The following is a 21,768-nucleotide window of genomic DNA, read 5'->3' as shown; positions in this document are numbered from 1 at the left end:
CCAACTTTCAAAATCACTTTCTTGAGATAGATGTCATATTGCAGGATGACTCCTCCGTCTGTAATAACCTCACTTTGCTAGAAACCAGAATTCGCCAAACTTTAGACAAACTAGCACCCATGCGGGAACTAAGGAAAAAAACAACTACCAGGGAAAAATGGTACACCCCTCTCCTTAAAAGCCTCAAAAAGGAATGCCAGAAAACTGAACATCGATGGAGACAAACCAAAGACTCAGAAACCAGAGCAAACTATGTCACCAAGCGGAAAAAATATATTCCTGCCATTCGAGATGCGAAAAAGCATTATTCACGCAACGAATCCATGAAAACCACAACTCCGCAAAAGAACTGTTCAAAATTTTAAAGGAGCTTAGTAATCCATCCAGCACCTCACAAACCCTCACCCCCTCAACCGAGGCCTGCGAACGTATTAGCACCTTCTTTGTCGAGAAGATTAATAAAATTTACTCCACCTTCACCCCTTCACATTCCTCCTCCCTGCCCGATAACCCCGACGGAAATTCGCCAACATCAGACAAAGATAATGTCCATCCAGACGCAGGCAATTCCCCACGTTTAACCAATTTTCAACCACTTTTTGAAAACGAGGTACTATCGGTTCTAAAGACAATTAAATCAGGCTCTCCTGCAGACCCATGTCCTCGTTTCGTGTTTTCTGAAATTGCACCAACACTCTGCCCTTTCATCACCAAACTTTTTAACCAGTCCCTCACCACTGCGTCCTTTCCAGAAACCTGGAAGCATGCATCAGTAACCCCCCTCCTGAAGAAAGCCGGATCCGACATCCTCAACCCGGAGAATTACAGGCCAATTTCCCAGCTCCCTTACCTTTCCAAGGCTTTGGAAAAAATGGTTAATATACAACTATCCAAATACCTGGAAGACAATTCACTTCTGGACTCCACCCAGACCGGCTTTAGAGCCAACAACAGCACCGAGGCAACGTTGCTGGCAGTGTCGGACAGTGTCAGATGCATCACAGATCAAGGGGGATCTGTGGCTCTGATACTGCTAGACCTGTCAGCGGCGTTTGACACGGTATCACACGACTGCCTAATAAACATCCTCCTGAGCAAAGGAGTGCAATCCATAGCATTAAGATGGATTAAATCATTCCTTAGCAATCGCACCCAAGCTGTGCGCATGGGCCAATTTCACTCAAAACCCTGTCCCATCGGCTGTGGGGTCCCACAAGGGGCCTCACTAAGCCCCACTCTCTTTAATGTCTACGTTTCATCTCTGACTGACATTGGAAGAAAGTGGGGCATCGGCATATGTTCCTATGCCGATGACACTCAGCTGATGGTGACAATGGAAGGGTCGGAAACAACTAAGAAAAAACTACACAGCTGTCTATCCGAAATGGCAGAATGGATGCGCAACCACTGCCTAAAACTAAATGCCGGAAAATCGGAGATACTACTGTTCGGAGGAGCCAAACTCTCATAGAACGACACGTGGTGGCCACCGTCTCTGGGATCAGCCCCCGTCCCGAAACAGTACGCCAGAAACCTTGGCATCATGATGGACGACGCCCTGTCCATGAAAGACCACATCCACATACTCTGCGGCAAAGGTTTTGCAATTCTCAAACTCTTGGCAAAAATTTTCTCCTGGATACCTTTGGACTGTCGACGCACAATCACCCAGGCCCTCCTGGTCAGCCGCCTAGATTACGGCAATGCCCTGTTCGAAGGGATGAACGAGCAACTGTTCTCCCGCCTACAGGTCCTACAAAACCAGGCGGCTAAACTGGTCTGTAACAAAGGCAAGCAAGATTCGGCCTCTGCATGCCTAAAAAAACTTCACTGGCTACCATTGCGTCAGAGGGCCACATTCAAACTACTTTGCCATGCGCACAGAGCCCTTCATAAAACGGGCCCCACTATCCTTCAAGGGAAAATTGAATTCTATATCCCCAACAGGAATCTAAGATCCAACAACTCAGCACTGGCGAAATCCAAGCGCATTTACAAAGCAAGGACTGGTGGACGCGCCTTTTCATACTTGGCGGCTAAAAAATGGAATGAGTTACCTGTGGACCTCATACACACCACCAACTACCTCCAATTCCGTCAAAAATTAAAAACTCACCTCTTTCCCAAAAACTAACCCCCCAGCACAGTTTCAGTAGTCTTCTTTTCTTACAGCGCCGTGATATCCCATGGGATGAGTGTCGTGCTTTACAAATACCAAAATAAAAATAAATAAATAAATAAGTTTGTTTTTCATTTGCTTCCCGAACTTTGTAATAAGTTGAAGGACTCTGAGAGTTCATGGGCTGTTTCTTCTTCGGCCCAGATATTGGCCAATGCACAATATTACGAGAATAGGGATAAAGAAGAAAAAGATAAAGCAGAAAAGAAGACTAAAGATTTAACGACAAAGGTTCTATTACAGCAGGTGTATCCCCCTCGCTCGAATCAGCGTCAGCAACCTTCCCAGTTTCAGCAGCCTCCACAGTTCCAGAGATTGTTGCAGAAGCCTGAGTCTTTTCCTCCGCGACTTCCGCTAGGTCCTAATCAGTGTGCTTATTGTAGGGAAGAGGGTCACTTCAAGAATAGTTGTCCGGTTTTGCTACAACGTGCGAATGGTGTGTCTTTTCAGAGAGGCCGTGGTGGTTTTCAACAAGCGTCTAGGGGTAGAGGACGTGGTACGTTTTCTCAGAATGAACGTTCATTTCCCCCTCAGATTTCTATTAATTATTTTGATCAACAGAACGATTCGTCTCTTCAGTCTGCTCAGTACTACACGGATGACTATTATGTTGAAGGTGAGAGTGCTGGCTTCAATGATAGCTAGAACAGCCATGGACAAAGAGAGGGAGTAGTGTCAGTTCCAGTAGACCAGAGTGGACCTTATGTTGAAGTAATTACATCAGGTGTGTCAGAACCTTTTCTTTTGGATACTGGTGCGGCTAAGAGTTCTATCATGCACTCTAAACTCCCTGGCGCACCATTTTCTGGCTTGACGAATGACTCGGTAGGATTTTCTGGCGCCCCAGTTCGTAATCCGGTTTCTAGTCCTTTGTCTCTTTCTATTGGTCCTTGTGAATTGGAAGCACCCCTGATTCTAACGACAGGTTGTGGTGAGAATCTGTTGGGTTTGGGTTTGTTGAAAAGATTGTATGCGACACTCCTTAAGGAGAGATGTGTTTCTCCCTCTCTAGGGGATTCAATCTCGCCCGCCAGAGCCTTTCCTGCCTCCTCCACCCCTGCCTCAGGAGTCTTAAAGGCCCCGTAAACCACGGAGCAGAAGGTCTCTGCCGAGCAGAGTAACGGAAGGTTACAGGGGCCAGCACATCCACTGCTGTCGTGACAGCACTCGTCAATTCAGCAGTGGCTATGTTAACTTCTTTGGCTGAGCTAATGGCGGATATCTGAATCGGAGGGGCAAGAGAGGCATTAGTGACCTTCCTAAAGTCTCTTCTAGGTACAAGTTTACTAGGGCCTGTCTGCTTAAGATGGCAAGGAACAACCTGACGTTCCAAAGGGACAGCCAAATGGTCCGACCAGCTCAGTGGAATAGGAAGACCTATCAATAACCCAGGATCGGTCGAGAAGACCCCATCCAGGATGTGACCTGCCTGGTGAGTGGGAGATTTAACCAACTGCTGGAGACCATAGGCGGATAAGGAGTCCAGAAGAGTAGAAGAATCTCTGGAAGTAGCATTATCCAAATGTAAGTTTAGGTCACCCAGGACCGTTAGTTGGGTGCAACCAAAATAGGGTTCCAAGATGTTAAGCAGGGACTGGCTAAAATCAGTTCTAGGACCTGGGGGCCTGTAAATCGATATACCCACAAAAGGGGTGGCCCTGGGGGGACCAATTGAGAAGTGAAGGGCTTGGAAGAGATCAGAAGGACCAGACGGTTCCGAGATGCGACAGGAATGGCAAGTCTTATAAAGAATTCCCAGTCCACCTCCTTTACACCCAACTCTGTCCAACCTAGCCAGCGCGTATCCCTCCGGAGTCGCATCCACCAGATCAGGGCCAGAATGGTCAGAGGCCCAAGTTTCCGTTATAAACACCCAAGTGGGCCTACTCGCCGAAACAAAATCATTGAAAGCGATATTGTTTCTCACCAAAGATCTTGCATTGATGAGAAAACCACTTTCCTTCATGGGACTGGTGGTACACGATAGGCGAACAGGGAGTGGAGATCTGAGGGGGTTGTCAGTCAGCAACCTACCCCGGCTGAGAAAGCAGCCACAGCAAGGAGTGATTCAAAGTGCCTCAGGAGAGCAAGAAAAATGACATGGTAGCCGAGATGGTTTATAGGCACGCATATCTTGAATGGTATATTTAAAAGTTGCTTGTATATCTACCTCTGGACTGCCTATCTCCCCATAGATCCCGTCCATTATCCCGTCCTTAGCGCGGACGGGCGCAGACGGGCTGGACTCTGGTGTGACTCCGGCGTCAATACGGCGCCAACGCTGCGCGCAAACGCTTTGCGTCTGAAGGGCCGCTTTAAAAGCATGTCTAGCCTGTCCTGGTGACAGCTAGCCTGCTAACAAAAATGGCGCCGCCAGGCGTCCACTTCTACCCCCAAGATGGCCGCTCTACACGGAACGTGAGGTCGAGGACCCGCCAAAGGCGGTGAGTAACCGATTATGGTGCAAGTGTAAGGGAGAGTAGATTAAAAACGGGGTATACAATGCCTAAATAAAAGATAAAGCAAATACACAAAAAAGGTAGTTAAAAGCGCTATCGCGTTATTTAAGAGGAGACCTGAAAACTCCTGCCTGTACGCAAGCGTCGCGCAAATTATCTGATCAAGGGAGCCCGCCTATACTGCCCGCCTTAAATGCAGGTCTAGCCTGTCCTGGTGACAGCTAGCCGCTAACAAAAATGGCGCCGCCAGGCATCCACTTCTACCCCCAAGATGGCCGCTCTACACGGAACGTGAGGTCGAGGACCCGCCAAATGCTGTGAGTAACCAATTATGGTACAAGTGTAAGGGCAAGTAGATTAAAAACAGGATATACAATGCCTAAATAAAAGATAAAGCAAATACACAAAAAAGGTAGTTAAAAGCGCTATCGCGTTATTTAAGAGGAGACCTGAAAACGCCTGCCTGTACGCAAGCGTCGCGCTAATTATCTCCAATGCTTTTGTTAAAATAACAACAAGTTGTGATTTTAGGTTTATTTTACTCTGATTCAAAGTGTGTTCTTTGAGAGACCTGGTTAGAAGGGCTTTGGAACCCAAAATTTTGCGCGACAAACCTAATGTGCATATTGAGGAATGTATATAGAAGGTGGACAGGGATGATGCAACCTAGTACTAGGAGCCCAGAGCAGCCGGGGAAAAGTGATAGTGCCAATTGCTCTGGGAATTCTTGGAAGAGTATTGTCTTGCCATTTGCTGGGGGGGGGAAACCTTTTGTTTGCAGCATTTTTTTTCCATTTTGTTTTGTTGTAAAACTAAACTTTTACTATATTTTTTGCTAATTTTTGGTTCCCTTCAACGGGAATCCACAAACCCTGGGTATCTTTAGAATCCTCAGGATGTTGGAAAAAAGGTCACAACTGTTACAATGCGGTTCAACTGTTATAAAAAGTATTGTAAAGGGCTCTGATATCCTTCGGAAGTTCGCGCTATATAAAACTTTATAAATAAATTACATTGTTCTCCTTCAGGAGTACGTCTTACGTTGGGTAAGAGAGTGATCTCTGTGATGTATTTGTCTAAATATCGGCTTCCACTGGAATTGCGTTTGCTTCCCGATACTTTGTGGGCTACTGGTCCGAATGATGTTGGCCTCTTGCAGATTCCACCCTATGTTGTTACTCTCAAGTCGAATGCTAAGCTGCCTCGCATTCCCCAATACAAGATCTCTAGTGATGGTGAGAGAGCTCTTTTAGCGATTATCTATGATTTGGTTGAGAAAGATGTGATTGAAGAAACGAGAGGTAATGTGTGTAACAGTCCTGTTTAGCCTGTCCTTAAGCGTGCAAACTCTTCTCAACCACCTGTGTATCGGTTTGTGATTGACCTTCGAGAGGTCAACAAAATTGTCGTGCCACAGTTTCCTGTTGTTCCGGACATTACTGCCTTATTGACTATGATCCCTGCTTCGGCTGCTTGGTTTTCTGTTATTCATCTGAAGAATGCTTTCTTTAGTATTCCAATTGCTGAAGAAAGTAGAGATATTTTTGGCTTCTCTTTAGGAGGTCGAAGCTTCCGATTTAAGCGCGCTCCTCAAGGTTATTGTGAGAGTCCCTCGATCTATAGTCAGGTTTTGAAAACTCGGCTTGATGCTTTTGTTTTGCCTCCTGTTGCGACTCTTATCCAGTACGTGGATGATTTGTTGGTCACTGCTGATGATGAAGATATTTGTAAAGCAGCTACGCTTTCTTTGTTGCGACATTTGTCTGACCTTCACCATAAAGTGTCGCCTTCGAAGCTGAAATATTGCCGCCAAAAAGTGACCTACTTAGGTCATCTCTTGTCGAAGGAGGGAAGACGATTGACCCCAGAGCGTATTCAAGCGATTGCTCGGATAACTGTGCCATCTACACAAAGAGAGGTGCGTGCGTTTTTGGGTATCGCCTCATATTGTAGGCAATGGATTCTGAATTTTTCTCTATTGGCGAAACCTTTGTTGGCACTTACCCTTAAGGATACCCCGAATCCTATTCCTTGGTCTGACGAATGTCAGAAGAGTTTTTTGGAGTTGCGTGATGCATTGTGTTCTGCTCCAGTGTTGGGTACTCCCGACTACAGTAAGCCTTTCACACTATACGTACACGAGAGAGAGGGTTGTGCGTTATCAGTACTGACACAGCGATTTGGGGACAAGCAGCGCCCATGTGCGTATTTCTCGTCTACTTTGGATCAGGTAGCTAGAGCATTGCCGAGTTGTTTGAGAGCTACAGCGGCAGCGGCTGTTTCTATCCGACAGTCTGCTGGCTTGGTATTGGATAATACGTTGATTGTACTGGTCCCACATGCAGTGGATACCTTACTGAATAAGACTAGGATTCAGAACCTTACTAGTGCACGTTTGTCGGGTTATGAGTTGACGCTTTTGACTAGTCATGTGCACATTAAGCGGTGCAACACGTTGAATCCAGCTACATTGTTGCCGATTTCAGTAGAGACAGATGTTCAGGAACAGCATTATTGTTTTCTTCAGACAGAGGAAGAAACGAAGGGTAGAATTGATCTGAAAGATACTCCTCTTGAGAAACCAGATGGTACCCTATGGGTAGATGGTTCATGCTTTAAGCTTCCGAATGGCGATACGACTGCAGCGGATGCAGTTACGACTTTGCACACGATTGTTGAAACTGCACAAATTGCACAGAATTCAGCTCAAGCAGCAAGAGTTGATTGCACTGACGAGAGCGTGTGTATTGTCGAAAGGAAAGAGAGTGAATGTGTATACTGATAGCCAGTATGCATTTGGTGTTGCCCATAGCTTCGGACGTTTGTGGAAGGAAAGAGGTTTTATTACCTCTCATGGCATAAAAAATTCAGCATGGACAATTGGTGAATAAACTTCTTGAGTCACTTACTTTGCCGACACAAGTTGCGATTGTGAAATGCAGTGCACATAAAAAGGTTACGGATGATGTTGGTCGTGGTAATGCGTTTGCGGATGAAGTAGCGAGAGAAACGGCGAAAGATGTGACGAGTCGAATGTATGTTGCAGGCCCTGCTAGATGGGTTATGGCAGGAGGGATGTGTGAAGACACGATAGAAAGTGTGAAATCGATTCAGGCAGAAGCTACTGAGAGAGAATTGAATGTGTGGAGAGATACTACGGGAATGTTGGACTCGACTGGCTGTTGGGTTGAATTGTCGGAGCATCAGCGATGGTTGTTGCCTGATGCGTATGTGCTCCCAGTGGTTACAATGGCACATGGATTGGCTCACATCAGTTCAAAAGGGATATGTAAGTTGTTGGCTCCAGTATGGCAGAATGCTGGAATTCCAAAGTGTGCAGAGAATCTGGTTAAAAACTGTAGGGCAGATTTACGTTGCCTGATGCATCTCTGCAAATCGGCAATGCGACGCACCATGGTGCAAGGAAGGGCAGATGCGTGACGCATCTTTTGGGTTAGGGCGGCGCATTGCTGGAGTCGCGTCGCAAGCGCGACGCAACTCCTGCAATGCACAGGGGCCACCCATACATTACTTGGTGCGTCACTCCTTACTCCACTCCTAAGGAATTGACGTAGCAGCTTTGGGAAAGTAACTCAGTGAAATCTTGTAGATTTCACTGAGTCACTTTCCAGGGGCGTTCCTGCGACGGAACGCCCCCCCCCCCTGCACCGGAATGCCTACATGAAACCTGACGCAGCTTTCATGTGGCGCAGGCCCTTACACCGTGACGCATCTCCATAGATGCGTCACATTGTAAATGCCTCGTAGGGATGCGCCACGTTTACGCCGCCTTGCGTGACGCAACAGCTGCGTAAACGTGGCGCAAGGGGCTCGCAAATCTGCCCCTGTATGATTTGTTTGATGCATTATCCTGGCAAGGGAATCCCAACTCTAGCTGGTCATTTTGCTCCTCCAACGTATCCGTTTGAGGTGTTGCAGTTGGATTTTATTCACATGGAGAGATGCAATAACCTAAAGTATGTCCTTGTGGTTGTTTGTGCCTTTTCCCGATGGGTAGAGGCTTACTCCCTAAAGGGTAATACTGCTATATCTACAGCCAAGGTTTTGCTAAAGGAATACTTCCCTAGGTATGGTTTGCTGAGAATGGTATGGAGTGATAACGGAAGTGAATTTGTGGGCCAGATTATGAAGAAAGTGTGTGCGGGTTTGGGAATCAAACAGAAATTTCATGCTGCGGATCACCCCCAGTCAGCTGGTTTGGTTGAATGCTACAATGGCACCCTTAAGTTTAAATTGGCCAAGATACAAGCGAGCACTGGTCTTACATGGCCCGATGCTTTGCCGTTGGCACTTCTGTCAACAAGGACGACAGCGCATTCTCGTGTGGGACTTAGTCTGTATGAGATAATTTGAGGTCGCCCGGCGAATGTTTGGGGTGTGCCAAGGCCGAATGAGTATAGCAATATCGAGTGTCCTATGTTGGTGGATTACTTACATGACTTGACTGCTAAATTGTGTGTTCTTCACCAACAGGTGCACGATACCTTACCTTCAGCTTCTGTGGATCCAGGACATTCAATACAACCTGGAGATTGGACCTTGGTGAGGAATTTCCAGAGGACAAAGAATCTGGAACTGAGATGGGTAGGACCATTTCAGGTCCTACTCGCAACAAGGACTGCCGTTAAGGTTTTTGGCAAGAAAAACTGGGTGCATGTCACCCATTGCTAGAAGATTCCTCTGCCCTTACCATATGATCATGGGTGAGGGAAGGTATTGCAGACTCAGAAACCGAAAGGGTTCCTAACTGTGTGCCTTTTAGTGATGCATGTTTGACATGGACTCAGTCGGAACGTCCAGATGACGAAGTTCTACAAGAAGCTGTGCCTCCTCAACAGAAGCTTGACACTACCCAACCAGAGGTGCTTTTTAAGGATCAGACGGTGTCTGGTAAAGAACGCTACAATCTGAGATCAAACATGGACAAATAAAAATTAAGCTTTTTTTGGGAACTATCAGCTAGATTCATCATTGTCCCGTTTTGCGAGTCCTTAATAGCGATTATTAAGGAATCGCTATTAAGGACTTGCAAAACGGGATTCATGTAGGAATCGCTAAATAAATTGCGATTCCTACACATTCCTTATTTGCGATTAGCAAATTGCTAATCGCAAATAAGGAATAACTCCCCATTCATTCCTATGGGCCTAAAGGGCCATAGGAATGAATGGGGAGTTATTCCTTATTTGCGATTAGCAATTTGCTAATCGCAAATAAGGATGCGATTTCAAGGGTGCCAGGGGTGTCCAAAGGACACCCTGTAGCACCCTTGAAATGTAATCTACATTGGTGTTGCGCACACACATGTCCAAAGGACATGTGTGTGTGTAACATGCAACTTAGAAAAATGCATTTAAATGCATTTTTCTACGTTTTCGCTATTTACCACGAGGTTTGACTTCGTGGTAAAGAGCGATCCTAAATTGCGAATTCACAATTTTTAAATGTTTCATGAATAGCATTTAAGGAATCTCTAATAGAGATTCCTTAAATGCTAAACCTCGCAAATTTGCGAATTCTTTATTAGTGATTTTTGCATTTGGGATGATGAATCCCAAATGCAAAAATTGCACTCGCAAAGGGCCAGATTCTCAGAATCTGGCCCTTTTGCGAGCGCATTTCGCTTGATGAATCTGGCTGTATACTCTTTCAGACAAGAAACTTTTTTGTTCTATTTTTATTTTTTGAACTACCATCCGAGCTCAGCTGTAGGGTCGCGGTATCAAGACTTAAGGTTGATAGCCGTGTAGATGTAAGGTCGACGGTTCTGGTTTGTTCTAGGGCATTCCCTGGACTTACAGACGCACACTTGAGTGAAATGAATCAACTGCCGCGAACAGCACGGTTAGAGGATGGAGTTTTTTGTAACTGAGAGAGTTGTTGATAAAATGAATTTTAAGATGAGATTATGTACATTGATGCGTAGCAAATGTTTTATAATACTGTGTTCTTTTATGCTCTTAAGTATGGTATTGGCCTTTGTGGGTTGAATTATCTATGCTACTCCACTGAATTCTGCACCTACGTCCCAACCTATGCTTTCTTTTCCTACTGTTTCTTCGCACCAATTTTACACGTTGCCTGAACATGAACAGATAAGGAGATCGGAATTCGTTAACAATTCTTTTATACAGCTGTTGCATCAGCATCAGTTGGTAGTAAATACCACTAATTGCTGGGTTTGTGGTCTTATGCCTCATACGACAGATAGGGGTATGCCTTATTTGGTTTTGCCTTTTTCTTTCAATGGGTCTGTATGGGATTTTTAGACTATGTTTATCTATGCGAATGAGGTATATCCTTTACGTTCCATTGAAAGACAATCCGAGAAATAGTGCCTTGATAAAGGGAATAGTAGATATGATCCGAGATATTGATGCATATAATGCTAACCCTAAGGATGAGGTACGGGCTTACGTGGGATGGAACGTGACTGGATATAGTACTAGTCTGACAGAGAAAGAGAGGCGAAAAAGGTCCCCCCCCCGATTTGGATTGTACCACATCGAGGCCACTTTTGTTTGCAAGGTAGTGGTCGAAATCCGAGAGCTCAGTTAGGTAAGAGTGTGTGGGCTCATACCTATGTTTATTCATCCCAGACTTCTCCTCCGTTCGTGCCAGCTAAAGGCACGTATTTTGTTTGTCATGACAGAGCCTACACATGGTTGCCACCTGATTTTTCGGGAACTTGTTATGTGGCATTTTTACTTCCCCCTACGTATACTGCTACTCATAGGACAAGATATGGTAGAGGTGTCTTTGATCAGGAAGATACCGTAGTACAGGAAGTAGGAGACTTTTTCAAGGGTTTTCTACCGGTTTGGGGTCCTATGGCCAATAGCAGGAATATACAACACCTTACGAGCGTGGTTGAGGCCACTATCAATGAGACTGCAGGTGCCCTTAGTAATGTCACCACTGAGCTTCAAGCGGATCGTCTTATGACGTTACAAAACAGAATGGTTTTAGACATTATACTTGCAGATAGAGGAGGGGTATGCAAATTGATCCAATCTAGTTGCTGTGTTTTCATACCAGACAATGCCCCTACGGTATACCAGGCCATTTCTAGACTGCATAAGGTCTCCGAATCTATTCATGTAGACGAAGGAGACTGGTCATTGACGGGATGGTTTTGGGGACTACTGTCCAGATGGGGAGGGAAGATTCTGATATTCTTTGGTATGATTTTAGCTATTCTCTTGTTGTCTTTGCATCCAGTGTGCTCCCGCCGTTTGTAGTCTTTGTACTACCTTGTGTGTGCGGAGACCTGTCTCGAGAGAAGTAGAGAATAATAGGATAATGCTCCAGCAACATCTTGTTGATCTGATGAATATTGATATAGACCTAGATTCAGATTAATGTGAGTTTGGGTTATATCCTACGTAATGGCAAAAGGAGGGTCTGAGGTTCTGTGAAATCCTGACTTGTCTCGTAAGGTCATGGTTCCGTCACGATTTTGATGATGTCGAACCGTATTTAGTGAATGCAGCTAATATGGAGTGAATTTGTCACGTTTAACTAGCGAGTTCATTACGTTTTCAGAGACTTCGTTTTCGAACATGGGTTCCATTTTGTTTGGGACTCCATTTTGTGTTGCCATCACGTAGGCCCGTGAGCCCGTGGAGGTAACCGAATGAACGAAGTTGCACGAGCTTCACTGTTCATACAGTTATTAACTAGGCATTTTTCTTGACTTTAAGGTGCATTGTAAGAAACTGGCCCCTCCATCAGAAACTGACCTCGCTAAGCCAATGTCCTTAGCTGATTGTGGTCTGAGATTACGAACCAAGGTTCAGGACATCGTTAACTTTTAGGTTCCTTACACATGCTTTATCTTGCTTGTTATCTGTCATTGTTTCCTTTCCTATGCTCTTTCATTACATGCATTGTGCTTTCAATTATGGGTTTGTCCGGCTTGTGGAGATTGGATTTGGGAAATTCCTAATAATTAACTTGTGGGTTGGGGCAATGTAAATTGAGAGATACAATTTTGGGATAAAAAGGAATGTCTTGCCTTACAAAGATTGAACAGTTTCTTGAGTTATACACCGTGTTGTATTGCTGAGATTACTGTTACTAGCTGCAGCTAATAAATTTGGTCTCTGACGCCACCCAGAAGTATTCCGTGTCTCTGTATACCAAGACAGGGGAATCCGAAGATTTTGGGCGTGTCCCTGGCGCCGCTGGGTTTAGAAACCCGGTTCTTCAACAGGCACTGACTCTGAGCGCAGGCAGCGCTCACCACAGCAAGACAAAACAAACCTGAGAGAGCGCTTTACACGAGCACCAGTTACATAACACAGGGACGCATACATATTGTGAACAAGGTAGGTGAAGCGATTTGCTGGAATCACAGGGTGCTGAGCCGACGCCGGGACTCGAGTCTGATTGCCTAGTTCCAAAGTCAGCAGCTCTGTAATGACCCATCCTCTCCCAGACAATAACATCAAGGTCTTCTAGGCACTGAGTCTGAACACAGGCAGTGCTCACCAAAGCAAGAGAAAACAAGCACTGAAACACAAGCGCACGCCGCAGCCACGAAAGTCAAACAGTACTCGTGCATGCAGAGTGTTTGCCTTGCGGGAGCGAGCAGCTGCAGGCGCGATAATTAGAAAAAGATGGCACCGCTGCTCGCTCCCGCAAGGCAAACGCTCTGCATGCATGAGTACTCATTGGAAACAGTGCAAAACATGCACGAGTTTCCAAAAAGTACAGTGCGATGACAAGAGGTCCCTCCTAAGCAGCGTCTGCACGCTGCGTAGGCGAGACCTAAAAACCTGTTACAAATTATATGGAAGTAGCATTGTCCAGTTTCTTTAAAAAAAATACAAGCATATGCAATCGGCCATGCATTTGTACAAGTTAGAGCTTTTGTTTACCTAAAACCTAATATCAACTTATTTTGACTTGCACTTGTCTATTTGCTTATATAATATTACGCAATCTCCTCTGATTTGTCTTTAAAACCTACCTTTTGTCCCAAAGTTTTGTCCTGAATTTTGACCTTGTGTCCTGAATTTTTACACTCACCGTCCTGAATGTGCACCCATGCCAGTTGGTACACCTGAAAAAGGGGGGACCCAGGGAGAGCTAGGCGCGAGCCGGTCTCTTCCTGGGTAGGTTCGCGCGAGGATCACGGCATCAGGTGGGACTGATTAGGGGAGGGGATATAAGGGAGGCAGGCTGGCGGTTGGGAACTGCGTGGCGGGAAACTTGAAGGGAGGTTTTGTTTTGCGGCGCGCGTGTGTTTTCTTGTTTTTCTGGCTCCATGGAGGAAGCAGCGGAGGTTCGAAGGGCCGTGCAGATACTCTGCGAGGCCGGGCGGGAGGACCTGCTGCGGCCGGGTGTCCCTGCGGAGGCGTGGGTCGGAATGGCCCGCCCCCCTCGCAAGGCTTCGGAAGGTGTTTCCAGGGCAGTGACGGCGTGTTTATCCCCAGGCCCGGCGGAGGAGGAAGACGGCGAGGCGGCCATGCCGGCGGACGGGCCTATGCCTGTTTTGCCCGCCGCAGCTGTGGAGCCCCCGCCGGGTGCCCCGGGCACCCTCCAGCAGGTATGTGCTTTACCGTTTTTCAGTGCTGGTCCACGTGGGGCGCCCGGGGGGAGGCGGGGGCGTTCTGCGGGCCGGCAGACTCCGCGCTCAGGCGGACTGGCCCAGGGGAAGTCTGGGAAGCCACAGGCGGGCCCTAAACCAAAGCGGGGGCGGAGCCTGGATCTACACGGGCACCCGCTGCCCCCTCCCCCTGCTGCAGAGCTTGTAGACTCCGTCACTCCGGCGCCCCCTTTGCCGGAGGGGGTTTCCCCGTACCTCTGGTTGAATGGGCAATGTTTCCTGCTCTCCCCTGCCATGCCGGTGCCTGGCCCTGCCCCTCCCCACACTTTTTGCCCCCCACCACGGGGCGGTGCAGATGTGGGGTCACATACCGCCGCGCTGCCTGCATATTCCTCCACTGAGGCTCCCACCCCTGCTCCTGCTTCAGATACAGAGGGTGCTGCACCTCGCATGCTGCCCCCCCTGGCCACCACGTCTGCGCCCCTGGGTGCGCCTGGCCTCCATTCTGCCCCCCCCCCACTTCCTTGGCCCCTGGTGGGATGGGATTGTTACAAAAGGGGGCGCCCCCGGTTCCTGGGCAAGCTCTGTTCCCGGTCCCTAGGGACCGGCCAGGTGGCCTTCAGGGTGGCCCTGCGACTGGGTCGGGGGGTGCCTTTGGTCTGGCGTCGGTGGGTCGTCCATCGGGGGGTGATTGCTATCCCGCTTTGGGGGAGAATGTTTTTACGAACTCTTCCTTGTCTGGCTTGAGCGGACGCAGTTTTCGACCTGCGCCTCCGGCTGGGCGGCTGTTGGCTGTTTCTACGGGCCCGGGAACTGTCCACACGGCTGTTTCCAGTGGTGGGCTTACAGGGGAGTTATCTGGAGCGGATAGCTCTTCTTCAGCTTTCCGTGCACACAGCTTTCAGAACATTGATTGGCAGTTTTATGATGGGGGTATTGGTGATGGGGCTATGCCCAGTGGCAGTGGGCAAGTTGCATTTTCTGATGAAGCTTTCTGTGGGAATTTTCATGATGATGATTTGGAGGAAGGGGAATTGAGAGACAATGATGTTGGGCTTTTGGCAGCACGGGCCCAGGGGGGTGGGTTGGGGCAACCCACTGTTTCTCGTGTTTTGCAGGAGTCTCGAGCGGACCATGCAGCAGTACGAGGGGCAGTGAGGTCTGGACCTTCTCAAGGAGATCGTGGGGCTGTTCAACCACAGTCGGAGCAGTTGCCAAGAGGTAAGGATGGGTGGTGGTCTGTGTGGCAACCCAGGGAGAGTCTCCCTGTTAAGAGTACAAGATCTATTGGTACGGGTGATGGGGTTGTGGTTGAGCGAGTCGCTCTGGCACCGAGGCTTGAGCGGCCGGTGATTTCGAATGTTTCTACTGTGCAAGTTGCAAGGGATGTTTCTACAGCAGGGGCTGGGGGGGTTGCTGCCACACCAGTTAAGGAGGATAGTATCCTGCCTAAGAAATTGCCTTATTCTGGGGTGGGGATGCCTTTGGGGTCCCATTTGTCTGAGAAAACAAAAAATCTCATATGGTCTGGTGCATTTGTGGATGTTTTTCGACTTCTACATAGAGATGTACAAGCTAAAGAGGGGTCGAAGGAGGAGGAATTAGAATTGGCTCGGAGGCCTCGTGTTCCGAAGTCGATAGAGAACTGGACTTCGGCCTTTCTTATCTATGCCAGCGTTTATTGCCAACGTCATCCGGAGAAGGCGATAAACATGTTTAAATATGCCGATGTCATTCGCAAAGCTCACAGTTACTTTGGTGGCTTTGCCTGGTTGTCCTATGATGACGAATTCAGGGCGCGCATGAGCGCTTTTCCTGAGCGTTCGTGGGGTGAGGTTGATTCTGAATTATGGCTACAGTGGATGGCCTCGGCGCACCCGCCTGCTACGACCCACACGGCTAGCGGGCAGCCAGTGTATTATCGGCCCTTTCCAGCTCGCCCCGCTCAGTCTGGGGCGGGGGTTTGGGGCGGAGGTCAATCATCCTCCTCTGGCACATGCTGGCATTTTAACAGGGGTTCCTGTAACAGACCAGCTTGCAGGTATAAGCATGAGTGTTCGCAGTGTGGGGGGAAGCATGCGCTCACCCAGTGTTTTCCCAGCCAGCGATTTGGTGATCAAGGACGGGGTTCAAGGGGTAGGGGACAGCCGCAGCACGCTGTTTACAAGGGCTCCTACTCCTATTAAGCAAGAGGTTCCCGATCTCTGGTTAGTGGATTATCCTGATTTTGAGGCTGCCAAGATTTTGTCTTGGGGTTTTCGGATTGGGTTTCGGATTGGGTATCAGGGGCCCAGGGTGGGTAGGTGGTCTGACAATTTGAAGTCTGCGAAAGAGAGTCCTCATGTTGTGCGGAAAAAACTGGATGCCGAGCTTGCGGCGGGTAGAATTGCTGGTCCTTTCTTGAATTGTCCTCTTCCTGACTTGATCGTGTCGCCTCTGGGTGTGGTACCCAAGAAGGCGGAAGGGGAGTTTCGACTTATCCATCACCTGTCATGGCCCGATGGTGCATCCATTAACGATTTTATCGATCCAGCTGACTCAACTGTCAATTATGCTTCAGTGGACGATGCCTTACGGCTCGTGCGCACGGCTGGTGTTGGGGCTTTGCTGGCAAAGAGCGACATTCAGTCGCTTTCCGGCTATTGCCCATTCATCCTTGGGATTTCAGTCTTCTGGGAATGCATTTTGATGGTAGTTTTTACGTTGATAGGGTGTTGCCCATGGGCTGTTCAGTGTCATGCTCCCTTTTTGAGACATTCAGTACGTTTCTGCAGTGGCGCTTCACTTATGTCAGTGGCCACGTCCTGGTCTGTCATTACCTTGATGATTTTCTTTTCATTGGGGAGGGTCACTCTGGGCAGTGTCAGTCGGCTTTGACCACCTTTCAGGCTCTGGCGGAGGAATTGGGCGTTCCATTGGCGCCGGATAAGACAGAAGGTCCCTGTACATCCCTGACTTTCTTAGGGATTGAAATTGATACCTTGTCTATGGAAGCGAGATTGCCTGAGGCTAAAGTGAAGGAAATGTCTGCCTTCATACAGCTGGTGCTGGGGGAGCGGAAAGTTGTTTTGAGGACCGTCCAGAAGCTTTTGGGGTACCTCAATTTTGCTTGCCGGGTTGTTCGGGCGGGCAGGACGTTCTGTAGACGTCTGGGTCTTTCTATGTCAGGCGCAAGCCTTCCCCATCATCGGGTGCGCGTTACCACCGCTGTGCGTGCTGATTTGACTGTCTGGCTTCGTTTCCTGCAGGAGTTTAATGCAGTGTCCTTGTTTTTTGCGGATGAGGACATGGTGTGGCAAGTCCAGTTGTTCACGGATGCGTCGGGAGCCCACGGATTCGGTGTATTTTGGGAAGGTCGATGGTGCGCGGCCGGCTGGCCGGTGCACTGGAAGGAGCAGGGTCGCAGCATAGCGTTTCTGGAGCTCTTCCCGCTGCTGGTTGCTTTGTATCTCTGGGGGGAGGAGTTTCAGAATCGCTCCGTCTTGTTCCATGTGGACAATTTAGCAGTAGTCCACCTGGTCAATCAACAAAAGGCTCGTGACTTGCGTGTTTTGCGGCTCCTGCGCGCATTCATGCTGCGGTGTCTGCAGTTAAATATTGTCTTTAAAGCACGGCATGTTCCTGGTACTTCTAATTGCATCGCTGACTCTTTGTCTCGCTTTCAGTGGTCCGAATTCCGCAAATTGGCTCCTGGGGCGGACCTGGAACCAACGGCGATCCCACAGTACGTATGGGACCTGGGGGATTGAGGGTACACCAATTGGTCGAACATTCAGTGGCTGACTCCACAAGGCGGGGTTATGTGAAGGCCTGGCATGAGTTTCTGCAATTTGGTAAGGTTTTGACGGAGCCAATCAGGGCCGGGTTGTCGGATGAACAATACATCTTACAGTTTGTTTTACATTTGGCGGACAAGGGCCTATCGCCCACAACCATTTCTGGCAAGTTGGCTGGGGTTTCTTTTTATGGGCAGCTTTGGTGGGGGAGGGATCCTGTTGGGGGGGTGTTGGTTCGTAAAGTGTTGAAAGGTTTGACTAGGCTTCGGGCTGGTGGTCAGCAGCTCCGGCAGCCGGTGACTTTTGAGTTGCTTCAGTTGCTGTTGCCGGAATTGGAGGTGTGTTACCATGATGCTTTTGAGTGTGCCAAATTTTGTTTGTGTTTTGTTTGGTTGTTCTTTGGGGCATTTCGGGCATCAGAGTTGCTGGGGTTGCGGGGTAGGGTAGGTATGACCGACAGTGAGGTGGTGTTGGAAAGTGACAGAGTGCGGCTGTGGCTGCGGGCGTCCAAAACCGACTAGATGGGGAGGGGCAAGTGGGTGTTCCTTGGCAGGAGTGGTGTTTCTGCATGTTGCCCGGTTGGAGAATGGGAAGTTTTTGTGTCCTCCCAACATTTTCTACAGGGGCCCATTTTTTGTCATGCTGATGGTAGTCCCATAGTTGCACCTCAGTTGTTGGCTGTTTTACGCAAGGTTTTGTTGCGTCTGGGGAGGGACCCTGTTCAATTTGGTACTCATTCCTTCAGAATTGGTGCGGCGACGGAGGCCGCTAGGTTGGGGTGGGACTGGTCACACATTTGTCGCATTGGTCGTTGGCGTTCCAAGTGCTGTGAAAAATATGTGAGAAAATAGTACAATTTTGCTTGTCTAATATTTCTTTTTCCTCCTAGGTCCTTGGCCCTCAGTCGCCGGATCCAAGCGGAGGGTGTGGATACTGGGGCACTCTTTTGTTAAACGGGCAGCTTTAGCCGCTGCCAGTCAGCTTTGTGGGAGATCACTTGGTTTAAACAGCATGACGCACGAAGTCTCCTGGCATGGCACGGGGGGCATGCGCTGGGGTGGGCTTTTTCCCGCCTTGGCTGCTCTGGTTTCACAATGTTTGGGGGGCCCTCCGGATCTCCTGGTACTGCATTTGGGCGAAAATGACTTAGTTTCACTCTCTGGTTTGACTTTGTTGAAATTAATGAAGCAAGATCTGGAAATCATCAAGACCACATGGGTGAGCACCATGCTGATATGGACTGAGTTTGTGCCTCGTTTGCAATGGCGTGGGGCGAGGAACCATTCCGCCCTGGAAAAGGCTCGACGGAAAGTTAATAGAACAATGCGACTTTTTTGTCACCATTTGGGTATCTACAGTTTGGATCATTACCATTTAAACGTCTCTGAACATCATTTATTCTGTGAGGACGGTGTGCATCTATCTTCTTTGGGCATCTCTTTTTACCTTCTAGAACTCAGGGATCTGATTAGCAAAGTTCTTCAGGTGCAGTTGTGGTGTGCTCCTTCCTTTTCATTTTAGGTGGGGCAGGAAAACGCTAAAGGTTTTCCTGGGTGGCGGGTTTTTGCTAGTGGGGTGGGCAGCCTGGAGCGGGTTGGCCATCCTGAAGTGGGTAGTACTAGGGGTAGTAGGCAAGAGTTAGTTCGGGGTTTTGGGATTTAGGTTTCGTAGGTTCACTGTAGAGTTGAATTATGGTAAATAAATAAATAATGAATGTGTTCACGAAATTTATGATGCACCTGTCCTAAAATAGAGTGGCCTTTCTTGCTCCTAAAGAGGTGTGGACAGTGATTTCTTGCGCGAGGGGGGACCCAGGGAGAGCTAGGCGCGAGCCGGTCTCTTCCTGGGTAGGTTCGCGCGAGGATCACGGCATCAGGTGGGACTGATTAGGGGAGGGGATATAAGGGAGGCAGGCTGGCGGTTGGGAACTGCGTGGCGGGAAACTTGAAGGGAGGTTTTGTTTTGCCCCACCCGCCCTCCCTTTTCTCTTTTTTATTTTATTTTTGGGTTTTTATTTTGCGGTGCTCTAGGTGCTGCTTTGTTTTTGTAGGTTTGCCACTGTTAGGACAGGTGGCTTTGTTCTTTTAGGAGGCGGGTTTTTGCTAGTGGGGTGGGCAGCCTGGAGCGGGTTGGCCATCCTGAAGTGGGTAGTACTAGGGGTAGTAGGCAAGAGTTAGTTCGGGGTTTTGGGATTTAGGTTTCGTAGGTTCACTGTAGAGTTGAATTATGGTAAATAAATAAATAATGAATGTGTTCACGAAATTTATGATGCACCTGTCCTAAAATAAAGTGGCCTTTCTTGCTCCTAAAGAGGTGTGGACAGTGATTTCTTGCGCGAGCATGTTTACTGTCACAAAAGCCAAATCGGAATGTTTGAAACCATAAAATTCCTTAGAGCATCTGGCCCTCTGCTGGTTAAATGATGAACTAACACATTACTTCCTGTATAAAGGGGCCCTGCTGGGAGGATGTTTAAACGCCCAATAATAAGGTGCTTTTTTATGTGCTCCATCTCTGAAGTGTAAGGAAGATAAATGAACCAGACAAGTCCATGCAGATAATAATTTGGCTAGCAAAAACAACAAATCACTTAATGTATATGTCTATGTCACGGCTTCTGAAGTTTTTCGATTACCTTGAAATTAATGTTCTTGTCTGGGCTGCCAAAACAATAGATTAGGAGGGAAAAATATGCCAGGACACCCAGCTCCCTGCTCTTGTCGAGGGCTATTCATGCTCGCGCTGCTCTCTGTGCCAAAAAACCTCATTACATGCCTTTAAAAGCTGGCAAGCACAGCGCCATTGAGAAAGCGTGGAATCGTTTGAGGCTCGCCAAGGGCTCGAGACCAGAGCTGCATTTATATCATGTGACTGCCTGTCTTATTCATGAGTAGGACAAGAGGGTTCTAGGATTAGTAGTGGCCGTACACCTGTGACAGTGTTCAATATGGGTTTTTCATATGATTTGTGTAGTGCCAACCATGTCACTTTGCAGTTCAGTGAGAGCAAGGAAAAACACGAATTGTAAAACTAAAGTCATAACTCAGTGACCGAGTCGTGCTGGAGTCTGTCCATTGAAACTGGATACCCTTTCTAATAACCAAGCAGTGAAAGATATGTATTGGTGACCGCATAATTTATCAGACCAATGAAAATAGAATATTAAATTACAGATATATGTATACGTTTTCTGGACCTCATAGAACCAATTCATATGAATGAAGAGAATCAGCAAATCACTGTATAACCAGGGAGAGGGCCTAAAGGAGGGAGTGTAGCTATCATGTGTAGACTTGCAGGCTCTAAGGAAATCCAAGATGGCGGTCAGATGAATGAAATGCTCAACTTTTCACCCATGGTGCAGATAAATAGTCTGATAGGAAGTGGCCCTTTTAAATGGTGTTTTATAACTGTAAAATGTAATTGTGCTGAGCGTCTGTTTCTCTGTTTTGTAAAAGGTGATAGAGAGTGAAACGTCCATTCTGTGGCCTAATCCCTTGTCCCAGTATGGTAGAGTCACCATTAGTCTTGTGAGAATATTAAAATAAAGCAAAGTCTTGGGTAAGTATATCTTTCCTAGGTGAAATTACGCCTGGTAGTTCTGGAAATTAAAGTTGAAGGACTGGGTTTTTCTAAGACCCAGCGGTGCCAGGGGACAACACCTGAAACCTTCGTGGGTTACCTGTTCCGGCGTACAAATGACAGAGACACGGGACACTTCCTTCGGGGTCAAAGATTCGAGGTTTATTTACTGCAGGGAACACAGAAGTCACAAGAAGT

The sequence above is a fragment of the Lissotriton vulgaris genome, chromosome 3_1 (assembly GCF_964263255.1).
Source record: "Lissotriton vulgaris chromosome 3_1, aLisVul1.2, whole genome shotgun sequence".
In the NCBI taxonomy this organism is placed as follows: domain Eukaryota; kingdom Metazoa; phylum Chordata; class Amphibia; order Caudata; family Salamandridae; genus Lissotriton; species Lissotriton vulgaris.
Note: the sequence above shows the minus strand (reverse complement) of the source record.